The sequence below is a fragment of the Bos taurus genome, chromosome 4, assembly GCF_002263795.3.
Source record: "Bos taurus isolate L1 Dominette 01449 registration number 42190680 breed Hereford chromosome 4, ARS-UCD2.0, whole genome shotgun sequence".
Taxonomy (NCBI): Eukaryota; Metazoa; Chordata; class Mammalia; order Artiodactyla; family Bovidae; genus Bos; species Bos taurus.
This window is the reverse complement of record NC_037331.1, coordinates 113,177,453-113,195,889: the sequence shown is the minus strand read 5'-3', so window position 1 is coordinate 113,195,889 and position 18,437 is coordinate 113,177,453. Positions and strand designations below refer to the sequence as shown.

Below are 18,437 nucleotides of genomic sequence, written 5' to 3'. Positions count from 1 at the left end.
ATCACTGAAGTTTTGTAATGATTTTAGCAAGAGAGAACCTTTAATGTGTTCACTGGCAATGTCACAGTCTATGTGGGTAAAATTTTCCCAGAGATTTCAACAGTCACATGAGACTTTCCTGCTGTCAGGGGATTGAAAAAAATAAAAATCAGGGAATGCTTTCAAATAGAAAAAGAAGTAGGTATCATAAGATGTATCCATCAGGATTCTAGCAGAAAAAAGATGGTCTGTAGTGACATAATTGAATCTGAGTCTAGTGAAGAGGCTTCCTATGAGTGATGGATACAAGGTTTGGAAATGACAAGGGAGAGGTCCAGTAACAGTGAGGAAATTATATCAGTAACCTAAGTGGTGAACAAAAGGCGGAATCCAGAAGGAGAGTTGGGTGGAGAGATCTCAAGGAGAGGAGCTATGACCTTCAACTTAGGGGTAGCAACTACTCAGAGATGACACCACAGGGAGAAAGGCAGGAGAACAGATATACTGATCTTGCTTTTCTACCTTCAAGAGATCTCCTGCTTGGATTTCCTTTGGCAGAAACCAAGCAGAGGACTGACAGCAAGAGATCCCACTGATGTAGTCCACGCAGATCAGCCTCCCAGGCAACAAGTTAGATTGAAAGGGAGAAGGGGGGTGAAGTGTGGATGTGCAGAGGCAAACAAAAACTATTTGATAGAGAAGAGGTTTTTATATTACAGTTAGGAGCACTTGAAGTTAGGACAGTACCTTAAAAGAGGGAGAGAGCCCACTGGTGGGGTTGGACCAGTGTCTTGTGAAAGTTTCCTAGTTGGGAGGACTTGTGCCTCTGCTCTGGTGGATGGAACTGGACCTTGTCTCTCTGAAAGGCAGTGCTGTGCCTAGAAGTGTGTGTTCGGGTGTCTATGGGCTTGATATGGCTTTGGGCAGTCCTTCTGCTAATGATCAGGGTTGTGTTTCTGTTTTGCAAATGGTTTGGCGTGAAGTGTCCAGGACTGGAGATTTCGGGTCTTTGGGTGGGGCTGGGTCTTAGTGTTTATATGGAGGCCTTTAGGAGAGCTCCTGTCAATTAACGTTCCATTAGCAAATGTGCTGTTTGATGCAGAGATCTCAAATCCCTAGGTTGTGCTCTGTGACAACCAACAGGGGTGGAAAGGGGGTTCAAGAGGGAGGGGACATATGTGTACCTATCACTGATTCATGTTGAAATATGGAAGGAACCAACATAATACTGGAGAGCAATTTCTTCCAATTAAAAAAATTAAGATGTCTAAAAAGATCGAACTAGTGCCTTTGAAAGAGCTTTAACTTTAAAAGCCAGCAGATATGAATCAAAATTCAGCTCTATTGATCTCTAGGCAAAAATTCAGATGGCTCTAGTCAAATTACTTACAGTCCTGAGACTCACTGTCATCTTTTCTATAAGGTTGTTATAATAATTAATTTAAATAAAATGACATATAAAATATTTTTGTATAGAATAACAGTCATGTTAATCTGTACTATACTTAGATGGCATTGATAGCAAAAAAAAAAAAAAAGAGAGATACATTTAATAGCAAAAAGAGGAGAGAATAAAACAAGAGAATTTGCCAACTTCCACATCTCCATGAACCATAGAGTAATGGTGCCAGAGAAGCCCATGCTTCACAAACAAAGTTCTCATAGGTGTAGATTCAAATAATATACTAGTTACTAGATCAGTGGGGCCTACACTTAACATAGGCAATGTTTCTTATTTGAATTTTCCCAAATTGAATCTTTGAACTCTACAAAATGGATCATTACCTGGTTATGTCAATTTCATAAACTCTTAAATTTATTGGCATTGTGTGGAAGGACAGGTAGGAGCCAGGAGTGCTGGGGAATGAGCTGGAAAGTTATTTAATTCTGGTTAACTCTTACTGCATGGGTTTCCCAGATGATGCTAGTGGTAAAGAATCCCCCTATCAATGTATGAGATGTAAGTAATGTGGGTTTGACCCCTGGTTCAGGAAGATCCCCTGGAAGGTGGCATGCAACCCACTCCAATATTCTTGCCTGGAGAATCCCACGGACAGAGGAGCCTGGTGGGCTACAGTCCATAGGGTCGCAAAGAGTAGGACAGGATTGAAACAACTTAGCCTGCTTGCATGCAGTCCTCACTGCATAACAAATCATCCCAAAACATAGTGGTTTAAAAGAATAGCAATCATTTATTTTTCTCATGAATCTGCAATTTGGGCAGGACCCCATGGGGAAGACTCATCTTTGCTCTTTGCAGTTTCATCAGTTGGCAGGTGAAGAATCCACTCTGTGTTGCCTCACTTGCAAGGCCAGCAAGATGATTCTGGATGGCAGATGAAATGTCAGCCAGGGGAGTGGAGCAGTGACTTCAGGTTCTCTTCATGGGGGCAACTTGGGCTTCTACTCAGGCTTCCTCACAACAGGGTGGGCAAATTCCAAGGGTAACCAATGTGGAAGAGCAAGGAGGCATTTTCCCTATCTAATCTTAGAAGTCATATGGTGTTCCTTCAACCACCCACTATTTCTCAAAGCAGTCACAAAATTCCTCCAATTTCAAGGTTAGGGACATAGACCCATAGCTCAAGGGAGAGAGATCATAAGAGGATTCAGATTGTAAGAAGTCAGAAGATAGGGTTTTAACCATCTTTGGAAAATAAACATTACCGCATTAACAAGGTTTAGTAAACTGAGGAGTAAAAATAAACTTTATACTACCACAACATGTGCCATATTTTTGAAAGCACATTTCTAATCATGTTGAATGCAACTTGAAATATATTCATCTCAGCTTCTCCCCTTATATTTTTCATTCGTTCATCATGCTTCTGCATTAGCAACTTTATTTGTTTCTCCTTTTTTGCTGGTTGTTTATGGACATATTCCTTTTCTACTAGTTTAATTTTGTTTTGTAATTCATCAACATAGACTTTCTTCAAGTGTTCCTCCTGCTGTCTCAGCTTTTGGTCTATGTCCTTGTAAATGGGGTCAGAAAAGTAAGCCCCTTGGTTGTTCTGCACCATCTTGTCTATCAGCTCCACCAGCTCCTGTACCTGAGCTTCCTTCTCAGCCTGCTCTGTGTTCATGCTGTTACTGATGGCACAGCGGCTGTCTCCACACTCCTGGAGGAGGCTTCGTAGGTTTACATCTGCATCCTTCAAAAAGTCGCTCAGGCTCTGGTCCCCCAGTTCATCTCTGCGAGTGAATAAGATGATCATATACTTCATGGCTGCTTTCCCAAACAGATTCTTGACCAATGCCACGGTTTGCTGCTCTTCCTGTGTGTGGCGGCCCAGTCTCAGGACCAAGACGATGGCGTGAGGCCCGGGACAGGAGGCGAGGACACATCGGCTGATTTCCCTGCAGGTGGTGTTCAGGGTCTCCTTGGTGTCAAAGAGCCCTGGGGTGTCAACAACGAGAAGCTCTCTCCCCTTCGGTTTCAGGGATGCTTCTGACAAGTTTTGGTAACAGCTTGGGCAGCAATCTCAGACTCGAGTACTTTTCCCCCCAGTATGGTGTTTGCAGTCGCACTTTTCCCACTTTTGGTCTTCCTGACCAGCAGGATCCTCAGAGCGTTGTTTGGCGTGGCAGCCATGTTTACATTAAGAGATTTTGGCGCACAGGCACCCACACCACTTTAAGAAAGGGTAGGAGAGAGGAAAACGGTCAATTTAGGTAAGTAGGAACCATTCCCACTCTCTTTCCCCCTCTTTCTTTTCCTCCCTGAAAGTTTCTAATGTTCTCATGCATATTGACCCCGGTAGAGACAGAAAATTTAAACAGTTGAATTGTTATTTAAGAAATAACCAAGTAGTTAGAGTGTCCCCACAAAAGTGTCAGGTCCTGATGGTTTCACAGGGAACTCATGAAACCTTTAAAGACCTGATAATCTCAGTGTTACTCAAACTATTCCTGATCACATAGCTATGAAGGAAAATGTTCAGTTTTTTCTATGAATCAAGTGTAATGTTAACTCCAAAAGCTAACAAAGATTTCACAATAAGTAAAGCTATAGACATGTCTCATGTATAAATATTGGTAAAAAGTTCTAAATAAATTATTAGATGTGAAAAGCAGTATCACATGAGTAAGTATGATTCTTTTAGGAATACTAGGGTGATTCAACATGAGGATTTTGACTGTTACAATACATTCCATTAAGAGGTTAAGAAGAAAAGTAACTAGATGCAGAAGAGTCATTTGGCCAAATTCAATCCTGCTTCATGTTTAAAGCAGTTCATCAAATTTAGGTTAATTGATTCTTCTTTAATGTGATTATATATATATATATATATATATTTAAAAATTTTCATCACTTGCTTTTTCATGCAACTAAAATTGTTTGTTGTTCAGCCACTAAGTTGTGTCCAACTCTTTTGTAGCCTGCCTGGCTTCTCTGTCCATGGCATTTCCCAAGCAAGAATACTAGAGTGGGTTGCTATTTCCTTCTCCAGAGTATCTTCCTGACCCAGGGATCCAACCCAAGTCTCCTACATTGGCAGGCAGATTCTTTGCCATTGAGCCACCTGACTCAGTTGGTGAACCAGCTGGGACCTAATAGCTCAACTGGTAAAGAATCTGTCTGCAATGCAGGAGACTCCGGTTTGATCCCAAGATTGGGAAGATCCCCTGGAGAAGGGAAAAGCTACCCACTCCAGTATTCTGGCCTGCAGAATTCCATGGACTGTATAGTCCATGTGTTTGCAAAGAGTTGGACATGATTCAATGACTTTCACTTTTCACAGCTGGGAAACCCAGCAACTAAAGCAATTGACTATAAAATTTATTTGGATGAAGAAAAAAAAATTAGCCTGGGCAATGAAGCCAAAAAAAAAAAAGAGGGAAGATTAGCTTTCAGTTCAGTTCAGTCACTCAGTCATGTCCGACTCTTTGGGACCCCATGAATTGCAGCACCCCAGGCCTCCCTGTCCATCACCAAGTCCTGGAGTTCACTCAAACTCATGTCCATCGAGTCGGTGATGCTATCCAGACATCTCATCCTCTGTCGTCCCCTTCTCCTCCTGCCCGCAGTCCCTCCCAGCATCAGGGTCTTTTCCAATGAGTCAACTCTTCACATGAGGTGGTCAAAGTATTGGAGCTTCAGCTTTAGCATCAGTCCTTCCAAAGAACACCCAGGACTGACCTCCTTTAGAATGGACTGGTTGGATCTCCTTGCAGTCCAAGGGACTCTCAAGAGTCTTCTCCAACACCACACTTCAAAGCATCAGTTCTTCAGTGCTCAGCTTTCTTCACAGTCCAACTCTAACATCTGTACATAACCACTGGAAAAACCATAGCCTTGACTAGACAGACCTTTGTTGGCAAAGTAATATCTCTGCTTTTGAATATGCTATCTAGGTTGGTCATAACTTTCCTTCCAAGAAGTAAGTGTATTTTAATTTCATGGCTGCAATCACCATCTGCAGTGATTTTGAAGCCCCCCAAAATAAAGTCTGACACTGTTCCCACTGTATCCCCATCTATTTCCCATGAAGTGATGGGACCAGATGCCATGATCTTCGTTTTCTGAATGTTGATCTTTAAGCAAACTTTTTACTCTCCTCTTTCACTTTCATCAAGAGGTTTTTGAGTTCCTCTTCACTTTCTACCATAAGGGTTGTGTCATCTGCATATCTGCAGTTATTAATATTTCTCCTGGCAATCTTTATTCCAGCTTTTGATTCTTGCAGCCCAGTGTTTCTCATGATGTACTCTGCATATAAGTTAAATAAGCAGGGTGACAATATACAGCCTTGAGGTACCCCTTTTCCTATTTGGAACCAGTCTGTTGTTCCATGTCCAGTTCTAACTGTTGTTTCCTGACCAGGTAGTAAAATACAACAGTTTCTATAGTTAAAGCAGTATGATGTTGGTGCATGGATAGACAGAACAGTGAAACAAAAACAGAAAATTCAAATATAGGCTAAATTGATCACACTATATTCATTTATATTCAAATCATTTACATTATGCTACATTTATATTCAGTAAGGTAGCATCTCACATCAATGTGAAGAAAGATGGACTAGTAAGCAATATTGAGATAACCACATAGAAAAAATAAAACTGCATCCATTTTCTTCATGCCTTCCAAATTCCAAATGGATTAGAAATTTAAATATAAAAAAGTTAATCCATATAAATAATAGAAGAAACATGGGTAAATCTTTGTAACCTGGTTATAGGTAAAATATTTATAAAATTTGAAATAGAGTAAGAAAAGAGACTCCTAAATTTGATTACATAAAAATCAAACAGATATTGTGGGGATAAAACCCACCATACACAATACATAAATGTCAAACTAGGGGAAAAATTATTCCTGCTTATATAAAAGAGGGGTAATTTACCTTTTTATACAAATAATATCTATACAGATGATTGATAAGCACATGAAAAGATGCTCAACATCACTAACTACTCAAGAAATGCAATCAAAACTACATTGATGTATCACCTCACAGCAATCAGAATTGCCATCATCAAAAATTTTACAAATAATAAATGCTGGAGAGAGTGTGGAGAAAAGGGGACCCTCCTCCACTGTTGGTGGAAACATAAATTGGTATAACCTCTATGAAGAACAGTATGAAAGATCCTCAAGAAACTCAAAATAGAGTTGCCATATGATCCAGCAATCCAACTCCTAGGCATATTATCCAGATAAAACTCTCATTTGAAAAGATACATGCAGCCCTATGTTCATAGTAGCACCATTTACAATAGCCAAGACATGGAAACAACCTAATTGTCCATCGACAATGAATGTGTAAAGGAGCTGTGGTTTGTATATACAGTGGGATATTACTCAGCCATAAAAGAGAATGAAATATTGCCATTTGCAGCAACATGGATGAAATGAGATGCTTTCATATTGAGTGAAGTAAGTCAGACAGAAAAAAAAATATGGTACAATTTATATGTGGAATCTAAAAAAATAAATGACTTTATTTACAAAACAGGAACAGACTCACTGACACAGAAAACAAACTTACGATTACCAAATAGGAGAGTTAGGGAAAAGGGATAAATTGGGAATATAGGATTTATGGGTACATACCACTATATAGAAAAATGCAGAGGAAACAGAGATCAAATTGCCAACATCTGCTGGATCATGGAAAAAGCAAGAGAGTTCCAGAAAAATATCTATTTCTGCTTTATTGACTATGCCAAAGCCTTTGACTGTGTGGATCACAATAAACTGTGAAAAATTCTGAAAGAGAGGGGAATACCAGTCCACCTGACTTGCCTCTTGAGAAACCTATATGCAGGTCAGGAAGCAACAGTTAGAACTGGACATGGAACAACAGACTGGTTCCAAATAGGAAAAAGGAGTACGTCAAGGCTGTATATTGTCACCCTGTTTATTTAACTTATATGCAGAGTACATCATGAGAAATGCTGGGCTGGATGAAGCACAAGCTGGAATCAAGATTGCCAGGAGAAATATCAATAACCTCAGATATGCAGATTACACAACCCTCATGGCAGAAAGTGAAGAGGAACTAAAAAGCCTCTTGATGAAAGTGAAAGAGGAGAGTGAAAAAGTTGGCCTAAAGCTCAACATTCAGAAAACTAAGATCATGGCATCTGGTCCCAACACTTCATGGGAAACAGATGGGGAAACAGTGGGAACAGTGTCAGACTTTATTTTTTGGGCTCCAAAATCACTGCAGATGGTGATTGCAGCCATGAAATTAAAAGATGCTTACTCCTTGGAAGGAAAGTTATGACCAATCTAGATAGCATATTGAAAAGCAGAGACATTACTTTGCCAACAAAGCTCTGTCTAGTCAAGGCTATGGTTTTTCCAGTGGTCATATATGGATGTGAGAGTTGGACTGTGAAGAAAGCTGAGGTCTGAAGAATTGATGCTTTTGAACTGTGATGTTGGAGAAGACTCTTTAGAGTCCCTTGGACTGCAAGGAGATCCAGCCAGTCCATTCTAAAGGAGATCAGTCCTGGGTTTTCTTTGGAAGGACTGATGCTGAAGCTGAAACTCCAATACTTTGGCCACCTCATGTGAAGAGTTGACTCATTGGAAAAGACCCTGATACTGGGAGGGATTGGGGACAGGAGAAGGGGACGACAGAGGATGAGATGGCTGGATGGCATCACTGACTCGATGGATGTGTATTTGAGTGAACTCTGGGAGTTGGTGATGGACAGGGAGGCCTGGCATGCTGCAATTCATGGGGTGGCAAAGAGTCGGACACGACCGAGTGACTGAACTGAACTGAACCACTATATATAAAATACATAAGCAACAATGATTTACTCTATAATAAAAAGGGACTATATTCAAAAAATTATAATAACCTATAATGGAAAAGAATCAGAATATCTATCTATCTCTCTATCTATCTGTATATATATAACTGAATCACTCTGCTGCAATTATAGTTAATAGACTATACTTCAATAAAAATATTTTAGAAAGCAAACAATATCTAAAAGTAGAGAAACAAAAGACCAATAACTCAATAGAAAATTGGGTAAGAGATTTGAATGAACAAGTTCAAGAAAAAAATGTAAATATCGCTTGAATATATAAAAAGATATTAACATTCACTCATAATAGACAAAAATATATCTAAACAGAAAAAACCCTAAAATTAATTAATTAATGTTATACTTTGATGTTATTTCTCATGTACAGGTTTGGCAAAAACTTGAAAGTTTTATGATACAATCTATTGGTAAACGGTATAGGGGAGGGACTCCCTGGTGACCCAGTGGTTAAGAATACACCTTGCAATGTGGGGGATGCAGGTTCTACCCTTGGTTGGGGAACTAAGAGCCCACATGCCATGGAGCAACTAATCTCACCACAACCAGAGAGCCCGTTTGTCCCAAGGAAACATCCCACATGGCAACAAAGATCTTGCATGCTGCAACTAAGACCCAACACAGGCAAATAGATAAATATTTAAAAATAAAAGGTTTAGGGAAAATAGTTTCTCTCCTGCATGACTATTGGGAAGAGAAAAACAGTCTAAGAGAAACAGAGAAGTTAGCAAGTACTTGCAACAGTACATATGCATTTACCCTTTGATTATCAATTACAATTTTAGGATTTATCCCAAAGGCACCCCGACAAAACAAACAAACAAACAAAACAAACAAACAAACAAACAAACAAACAAAACAGAAGAAAATTATGCAAAAGGCTGTTAACTTCACTGTTGGGATCCTTTAATGGACTGGAACCTGGTGGTCCAGAGTCGATAATAAGAAAGTGAAAGAGAGAGCTGGAGGGAGAGAGAAAGAGAAAAGAAAGAAAGAAAGACGCGGGGACCCAAGCTCTGATGGAGCAAAGGTGCTTTAATGATCTTTCTCTGAGTATATATAGGCTGTTATACAAGAAATTTCTTTCAACAATGATAAAGATCAGAAAACCAAATGTACAGCAACCGTTACCAAGGGAACAAGGGATTAATAATGGTCACAAGGTCAGAAGACAAACCACATTTCAAGAAAGAGGATCGAGACTAAGCAGTTTTGTCGTAAAGAGAATGTTTACTGAAGGAGACTCAAACTTGTCTCATCCTATGGCCTCAGTCCTGAGAATTGCGTGCAGCTCCACTCCTTTCTGGCAGCAGAAACTGATAAGGAACAGAGGATTTATGAGAAACAGCATGTAAGAATCCTTCTGTTAAACATTCCCTGACAATTCCCCCTTATTTATTTATAATGTTTGTAAAAAGGGTTCTGACCATTTGAGTTTGTTTAGTTTTAACAACTTTTGCATGAAGGCAACTGTAGATGACAAATATAATTGTCAAGACAATCACCAAAATTACAGTTCTAGACCCGATGCTGTGAGTAAAGGTTTGAAACCATCCGCGTGGGTCTAGCCCAGATAATTGATCAGCTAGTTGTTCAGCTAAAGTTTGCAAATTAGTGGAAGAGGACAGATTTTTAGAAAAGGTTTCAAAGATTTCTTTTTGTAATAATTGTACATTCAGAGAGGAATTATCATGTATGTTTTGTGAATGAAATTTGATTTGTTCCCAGTTACACAGGAGTAACACAAAATTGAGTAGAATTCTAATCACATTTTAGCATCACCTGTTTTTGTACATCTATCTATTTTGTACATCTATCTATTTTGTACAACCCATCTGATGGCTGTTTTTAGTTCCTGTATTTCATCTTTAATATCCTCATCTATCTGAGCCTGAGTGGCCCACATAGAATGAGCATCTTTAGTCCAATTTTGGATAAAATTATGTGTTTGAATTGAGGTTTGTAAAGCAATGCCAGTGACAGCAGCAGTGGTGCAAATAGCTATTAATCCCAAAATGCCAAAAATCAGCCATCCAATGAATCGTTTAGATCACCAGAGCAACTTAGTAAGTAACTGGGAAGCAAGTTCAGCTATGGGACCTGCTTCCCAGGGCTGCTGGAGATTTATTGGTAACCACGGATTACGTCGAGATAGAAGAATAAAAAAGGGAATCATTTCTTAAGGAAATAGAGGAGTTAAGACAAGTATATAATTTGCAGTTTATACAAGTTACAGAACATAAAGTCTTATTGAATTGTAAATTTCCTATAGCTACAACAAAAGGAAGTGGAACACAGGCTTGTATGAAATATGATTGATTATAGTGAAAGAAATAATTAATATGACTATGAGTGGTCTCTGTGAAATGTCCAGTCTAAGTCCCAAGTTCTTCGGTGCTTGCAGCAAGTTTCCAGATGTCCCATTGTTTAAGCCCAATCTGTTTATTGAGGATGATTTGAGGGTGAGAAATTGTCATTTCGCCATCAAGCCAGCCAAGGAGTCCTTTTCATGGAAGTGTTTCATTGAACTGTTGGTAATCTTTTATGTTACTTAAGTGACATAATCACATATAGTACTGTTAATATCATCTGAGCAGTTAGGTAGCCATATACCATGGGGTCCCCAATCAACAATGGTGTAATTGGCCAAAAACATAAATTTCCCTGATTTAGCTTGACATTTATCTCAATAAACAGGAGTATATTTAAAGTCTTTATAAATAAACCCCTTACATTCTAACTTTTGTCCTTTTCCTAGAGTTTTGATAGTATTGATATGATTTTTATGAAAGAACAGGGCAGTAAACAGTCCAAGCAATGTGTGGAAGTTCCTTTTTGGAGGCAGAATGAAAGCCCATGTTTGTTGACTAACATTAAATACGTAATTTTGTTGGGCCCATGCATAAAGAAAGGATTTCATAGCCTAGAGAAATGTTAATTAGTCTTCCTTCTTCCTCAGGATGAAAGGGCCCTTCCAAGCTCCAAGGAAGGAGCATATATGTTGACTAGTGGCATTAGTGGATATGATTGGTCCTATATCTGTCCATTCTACAACCTACAATAAAAAGGTGGGGGGGGGGGGCGTTAGGTATATAAGCCCAATAAGTGTGATCAATCAAGTCAGCCTGAGCAGGGGAAGCAAAAGCAAGCAAAGCAAGCATAGCGACAAAAATAGTTTCAGGATTCCGAGGCATTCCCTGTTGAGAAATCAGATTTTCAGCTTGATTAGTAAGGGTTTTTATCTGTCCCCCAAGTAAGGAGATCCTAAGGTCGATGACATTGAGTGCAGTATTTTTTGGAAATTTTTAAAGTTGTCATGGCTTGTATTGGAATTTCTTCCTCTTGGGGTTTTTGTTGTTTCATCTCTAGTTTGAATGTTGGGGGCCCCCTTAGGTCAAATCTTCCAAAGAGGAAGCCATGTGAGTTCGCTGGATCCATCTGGAGAAATAGAAGCATACCCCTTTCCCTGAAAGATTAGTTTCCTAGATTCCCATTGATTAGTCAACCCGTCCTGATACCACATGGGCAAAGGAAGGGAGGTGTCCTTCAATGTCTCGAAATGTTTTTCTTCTTTTGTCAAAATATCTCCTTGCAGTAAATTTAAAACAAATAAAGCTATATTAACAATAGTTATAGAAAGAAAGGAAAGTGATAATGATGAAAACATTCCTAGGAAATATTTCAGTCCAAAAAAAAATCATCTAGAGATCTGTTTGGGGACTGGTAGATAATGTCCTCCAAGAGGACACTGAGAAGCTTTCATTTTAAATTGACCTTGACTCTTGACTACCTAAGCCTTTCCTCCAGAATGTTGTTTCCATGAATTTGTTTACTTCCATGTCAAATGTATGAGCCACCATCTTGCTCAGCCAATGCTATTGTTTCTCTTTTTCACATATGTAAATCAAATAGACCCAATTTTGGCTCTAAGTTAACTTCTTGGTCTTTGGGTATCTTGGAACTGACAACACTGATGGTGTTAGAGGTAGGTTTGTCTGGTTGATACAGTTTATGTCTCATGTTTAATAGATGGGACAGTCACTGGCCTAAAACAAGCCTTTGTAGACATATACACCCACTTAAAAAATATTTTTTCATTAGGCCCAGGTGTCGGTGGCACAGTCTGTCTAATGTAGAGTTCATCAGCTCCAACCAAGCAACGTGTCAGTAAGCAAGCCTGCCCTAACTCCCATGAGGCACCACAGTCTTGCTGCCATCACTGACTAACCATGAAAATTTGGATGTGGTTTTGAAATAATGGGTTGATTTTTTCTTCATTCAGTACATACATTTTTCCTGATATAAAAAGAAATGGGATCTGACTGTGTTTTAAGTGGTTTGTGTTATTTGGGGCAAAGGATTAGGAGCAAACACTCAAACATTTTATCCTAAGTGAAATTACTGAAAAGCTGATGCAGAACAACTTGACGAATGAAACGCTGCTCACATCCAAGTACCTGACCTTGTCCTGGGAAAAGAAACTCAGCCTAGCAGCTGTTGAATCTCTCTGTTCAGTGTGTCAAAGAAGATGATTATACTTTCAAGACCGACCTGAAAAGAAGGTGAATATTTTGCACTTTTGGTACTCTTAGGAACAAATAACTTATTCAGCAAATGGTGTCTTTTTTATGTTGTTTTTGTTTTGTATTGTGAAACAGGCACTGAAGCTGATGTTATTTTGTTTTAAGAATCTTACAGACTGGAAACAGAAATAAAGCTATATTAACAATAGTTATAGGCTTAAAGAATATATTGCATTAGAATCTAGTAAAGTTTGCTGTGGATAAGGAAGATAAAAGTGTTCCTGTGTATTCCCCCTTATTTAATTTTTTATTTGTAGTTTCAGTATGTAATGTGTTTGTTTAATTATGTCTTGTGTTTGTGGATTATAAGGAATGTTTATAATCTGTTTAATAGAGAATGAATGTAAAAATTGTTTGAACTGCTTAGACATATAGGCAGGGCCATTGTCTGTTTTTATAGAATCAGGTGTTCTCATTATTGCAAAGTAAGCTAACAGGGGGGTTATAACATGTTGTGTAGTTTCACCTTGGAGACGTGTGGCCCACGTAAAAGAAGAATTTGTATCGATTGAGACATGTAAGAAGGAAGAGGAAGAAAGTTCAGGGGAATGAGTTATATCCATTTGTCATAAAATTCTCTTTCATTTGTCATAGACCTTTTTTATATTTTTGTATTAATCATTTTATTTGCCATTTCTTATATCTTTTTATTAAAAGTGTATGTCTTACTTTTCTTTAGCAACTATGAAATGTCTTGTATGTTAGCATTTTATAGATTGGTGAATATATTTATTATATTATGTATTATTATATATTTATTTATATATATATTTATTAATAGTCTAAAATCTCTTTAGTTTTTCGGTAAGAAAAACTTTTTGTAAGAGGAAGTTAGTGTTCAGTAGTTAATGTTTTAAAATCTTACTTTATTTGGAAATGACCTAGCTATTTAATAAACTTTTATTATTTAGTTTAGTACAACTCTGGAAATTTAAGTTACCCCAATATTAAGAGATTATTTTAGATTATAATAATAGATTATTTTAGATTATAATAATAGATTACTCTATTAAATATAATTATTTTATTTTATTTTATTTTTATTTTTATTTTTTTTTAGCATCTACTTCTGCTTTATTGACTATGCCAAAACCTTTGACTGTGTGGATCACAACAAACTGTGGAAAATAATATATAATTTTATTTATATATATATAAAATAAATATAATTATTTTAAATAGAGTTTAAAAGTTTTCATCTCATTTATATATATATATATGTATATATAAAGAGTTACCTTTTTGTTGACAAATTTAGTTTACCTTAAACCTAGGCATAATAAAAGTATTACATAATGTTGATGATTTAAGACATGTCTTAATTACGTTAGTAAACAATTTAAATTATATTTATATTTAAATAAACATTATATTTAATATTGAATATTTTTCAGTTCATGTGAACCTGAATTTAAACAAAGCTCATTTATAAATTAATTTCATATTATTTAAAAACAAAGATAGACATTGAGACATAGATAAATTTAGATAGATAGACATAGTTTTCTGCTTGAAATTTAAAATATCTTTTTGAGATATATATATATATATACATATATATATATATATATATTTTTTTTTTTTGAGTTCCACCAATTTGTTTATGGTTCGAGTCCTGGATAGAGTGGGCTGTGTATCCCAAGGACATGATAAGAGTTAACTTTAAGTTTTTTCTTAAGCCTCTTTTTGTTTCCCAGGCAGAATTGGAACTCCAAAAAATATATTAACAAGTTAACCTTTTCTTGACTGCACGTGTAAGAAGAACCAGTTTTGCAATTTCAAAAAAGATTTTATTTTAATCAGTTTTCTCTGGAGTCTAAAGAATATCATGGACATTCAGTGTCAAAAATATCATTTCTCCTTTTTGAAGTTACAGTATATTATTAATGCTATATGAATGTGGGAATTGCTATCACATTGGATGTAAAGCCTTGGCTACAAAATTTGGACAAATAGTAGGACTGTTAAGCATACCTTGAGGTAACATAGTCTATTGAAATCTTTTATGAGGCCTGATGTGATTAGGAAAAGGGAGAAAGAAAGTGAATCTCTCTTGGTCTAAAGAGTGTAAAGGTATATTTAAAAAGCAATCTTGTAAATCAGTAATAATAATGTGCCAATTTTAAGGAATAGTAGTAGGTGATGGGATCCCTGGTGGTAATGCACCCATAGGTTTCACAGATGCATTAACTTTTTAACGGTCTGTTAAGAGATGCTATTTGTTAGATTTCCTTTTTATAACAAAAATAGGAGCATTCCAAGGAGAGCAAGATTCTTCAATATGTTTCAATTCTAATTGTGTGTCTATAAGCTATTATTTTAATAATTGCTTTGTTTGTTAAATGAGCAGTGGCCCCTAGAAAAAATGTGGAATGTATATATGAATTTTCCATTGCATAAGTAAGTCCCTTCTTATTAGATTAAGGGGTGAATCTATCACATAAGGTCTTAATGTTGTAGGCTTGCCTTTTGGTTCTTCATATGGGTAGATTTGAACATTTTGATAAATTTCTTGTACTTTGGTTTGAGAAATTCCTGCAATTTGGCAAGAGATTTTTTTTGTATAGGCCAGGATTTGGGCCATGAGTGTTTTGGAAATAATAGTAATATCAGATCCAGTGTTGAGGAGACCAGAAAATCTTTTACCATTAATTTTGATATTTATATTTAGTCAGGCATATTCAGATACCAATGATGTCTATAAGGATTGTTTTTGATCTTTACTGTTGAATCTGCCTGTCTGTACATCATTAGAGCAGTTAATAGAAATGTAAGGCAAAAGAAGTAATTGAGCAATTTTGTCCCCTTTTCTAAATTGCCATAGAATCTGAGATGACATCATGATTTGAATTTTTCCTTTATAATCTGAATTAATTACTTCAGGGTGAACAGCAATTTCTTTAGAAGTCAAATTAGAGGGAGGAGCTAAGATGGCAGAGGAGTAGGATGGGGAGAACACTTTCTCCCCCACAAATTCATCAAAAGAACATTTAAACACCAAGTAAATTCCACAAAACAACTTCTGAATGCTGGCAGAGGACATCAGGCACCCAGAAAAGCAACCCGTCTTCGAAAGGAGGTAGGAAAAAATATAAAAGACAAAAACAGAGACAAAAGAGGGAGGGATGGAGTTCCGTCCTGGGAAGGCAGTCTTAAAAAGAGAGAAGTTTCCAAACACCAGGAAACCTTCTCACTGCCGAATCTGTGCCGAGCCTTGGAAGCACAGAGGGCAACATAACTGGGAGGAAAAATAAATAAACAATTAAAACCCGCACATTGCGAGCCCTACGGTAACTCCCCCAGCGGAGAAGCAGCACAGACACCTGCATCTGCCATTAGCAAGCGGGGGCTGGGCAGGGAGGCGTGGCGAGGGCTGCATCGCAAGGATCTGGCCTGAATACCCCGAGCACTATCTGAGTGAAATAATTTGGGCTAGCAAACCAGACTGTGGGGTATCTACCACGCAAAAAGCCAGACCTAACCTAAGACACCGCCAGGCCCGCACACGGAACAAAGGACTGAACAGAGATAGCCGGTGGCAGACCATCCCCCTCCGGTGATAGGCAGCCAGAGCCGGAAGGGGACAATCGCAGCCCCAGAGAGACATTATCTATAAAACTGTAAGCAGGCTTCTTTGCTAACTAAAACTTCTTGGGGGTCTGGATGGTCAACATCTGCCTGAGAAGGTGCACTGGTTGCACACCTAGATAACCGAGCGGTGGGGAGGCGATAAGTCGCAGCAACGCGCGCCAAACACCTCATCACCTGAGCTGCTCGGATCCGGGAAGGGCACAAAACGCAGGCCCAACCGAGAGTCTGCACGTCTGAGGACTACCCGAGTGCCTGAACCTGAGTGGCTTGGACCTGGGAAGCACAGGCAGCCCAGGGCCGGCCACGGATGGTTCCCAGCAGAGCAACCTAGAGCCTGAGCAGCGTGGGCAGGGAGGCTACACGCGCCATGAACGGGGGGCAGACCCAGTGTGGCTGAGGCACTGCGAGCACACACCAGTGTTATTTGTTTGCAGTATCCCTCCCTCCCTCCCCACAGCGCGAATGAACAAGTGAGCCTAAAAAAAAAAAAAAAAGTGTCCTCCACCGTCCCCTTTGTGTCAGGGTGGAAACCAGACACTGAAGAGACCAGCAAACAGAAGAAGCTATAACAGAGGGATCCGCCTTGGAAACTACAGGCAATAGATTAAAACCCTGTGGTTAGAACCAACTACATAGGAAGGGGCCTATAGATCTTGAGAAATATAAGTCAGACCAAGGAACTAGCCAAAAATGAACTGAACCCACAATACTCACAACAAAACCAGAGAAAGTCCTAGATATATTTTTACTATTTTTACGATCATTCTTTCTTTCTTTTTTTAAATTTTTTTTAAATTAAAAAAAATTTTTAAGTCCTCTATTATTCCTTTAATTTCCACTTTTATAACCGATTACTTTGCAAAAAAAAAAAAAAAAAAAAAGAAGACCCTATTTTTTTTTTAAGCAAACTTCATATATATATATTTTATAATTTTTTTTTGACCTTGGTTTTTTTTTTTTTTTTTCTCCTTCTTTTCTTTAACATTGTATTTTTGAAATTCCAAACTCTAGTCTAGATTTTTAATTTTAGCTTTTTGGTATTTGTTATCAATTTTGTACCTATAGTTTTTTTTTATAATTTCTGTGGCCCTTTTTTATTTTTTCTTCTTCTTTTTCTCTGTTTCTTTCTCTTCTTTTAAATAACATTGTATATCTGAAATTCCAAACTCTACTCTAGATTTTTAATTTATGCTTTTTGGGATTTGTTATCAATTTTGTACCTGTATTTTCTTTATAATTTATGTGACTTTGTTTGTTCTTGTTTGTTTTTTTTTTCTCTCTCTCTCTCTCTTTTTCTTCTTTTTTTAACATTGTATTTATGAAATTCCAAACTCTACTCTAGATTTTTAACTTTTGCTTTTTGGTATTAGTTATCAATTTTGTACCTATATTTTCTTTATAATTTTTGCGACCTTGTTTGTTTTTATTTGTTCGTTTTTTTCTTTCTTTTCCTTCTTCTTTTCTTTAACATCATATTTTTGAAATTCCAAACTCTACTCTAGATTTTTAATTTTTGCTTTTATGTATTTGTTACCCATTTTGTACCTTTAAGAACCCAATCTTCAGTACCCATTTTTCACTAGGGAGCGAGATTACTGGCTTGACTGCTCTCTCTCCCTTTGGACTCTCCTTTTTCTCCACCAGGTCGCCTGTGTCTCCTCCCTAACCCCTCTCTACTCTACCCAACTCTGTAAATTTCTGTGTGTTCCAGACGGTGGAGAACACTTAGGGAACTGATTACTGGCTGGATCTGTCTCCCTCCTTTTCATTTCCCCCTTTTATCCTCCTGGCCACCTCTGTCACCTTCCTCCTTCTTCTCTTCTCTGTATAACTCCATGAACAACTCTGAGTGGTCCAGTTGTGGAGTGCACATAAGGAAGAGATTACTGGCTAGCCCACTCTCTCCTGTATTGATTCCACCTCATCTCATTTGGGTCACCTCTAAATCTCTCCTCCCTCTTTTCTTCTCCATGTAATGCTGTGAACCTCTCT

General features: G+C 37.8%; 1 pseudogene; it reads right to left on the bottom strand.

Moving 5' to 3' along the window:
• Positions 1–2,148: 2,148 nt before the first annotated feature.
• The window catches only part of LOC101902675 (GTPase IMAP family member 7-like), a 32,982-nt pseudogene continuing 16,693 nt past the window's right edge, over positions 2,149–18,437 (bottom strand).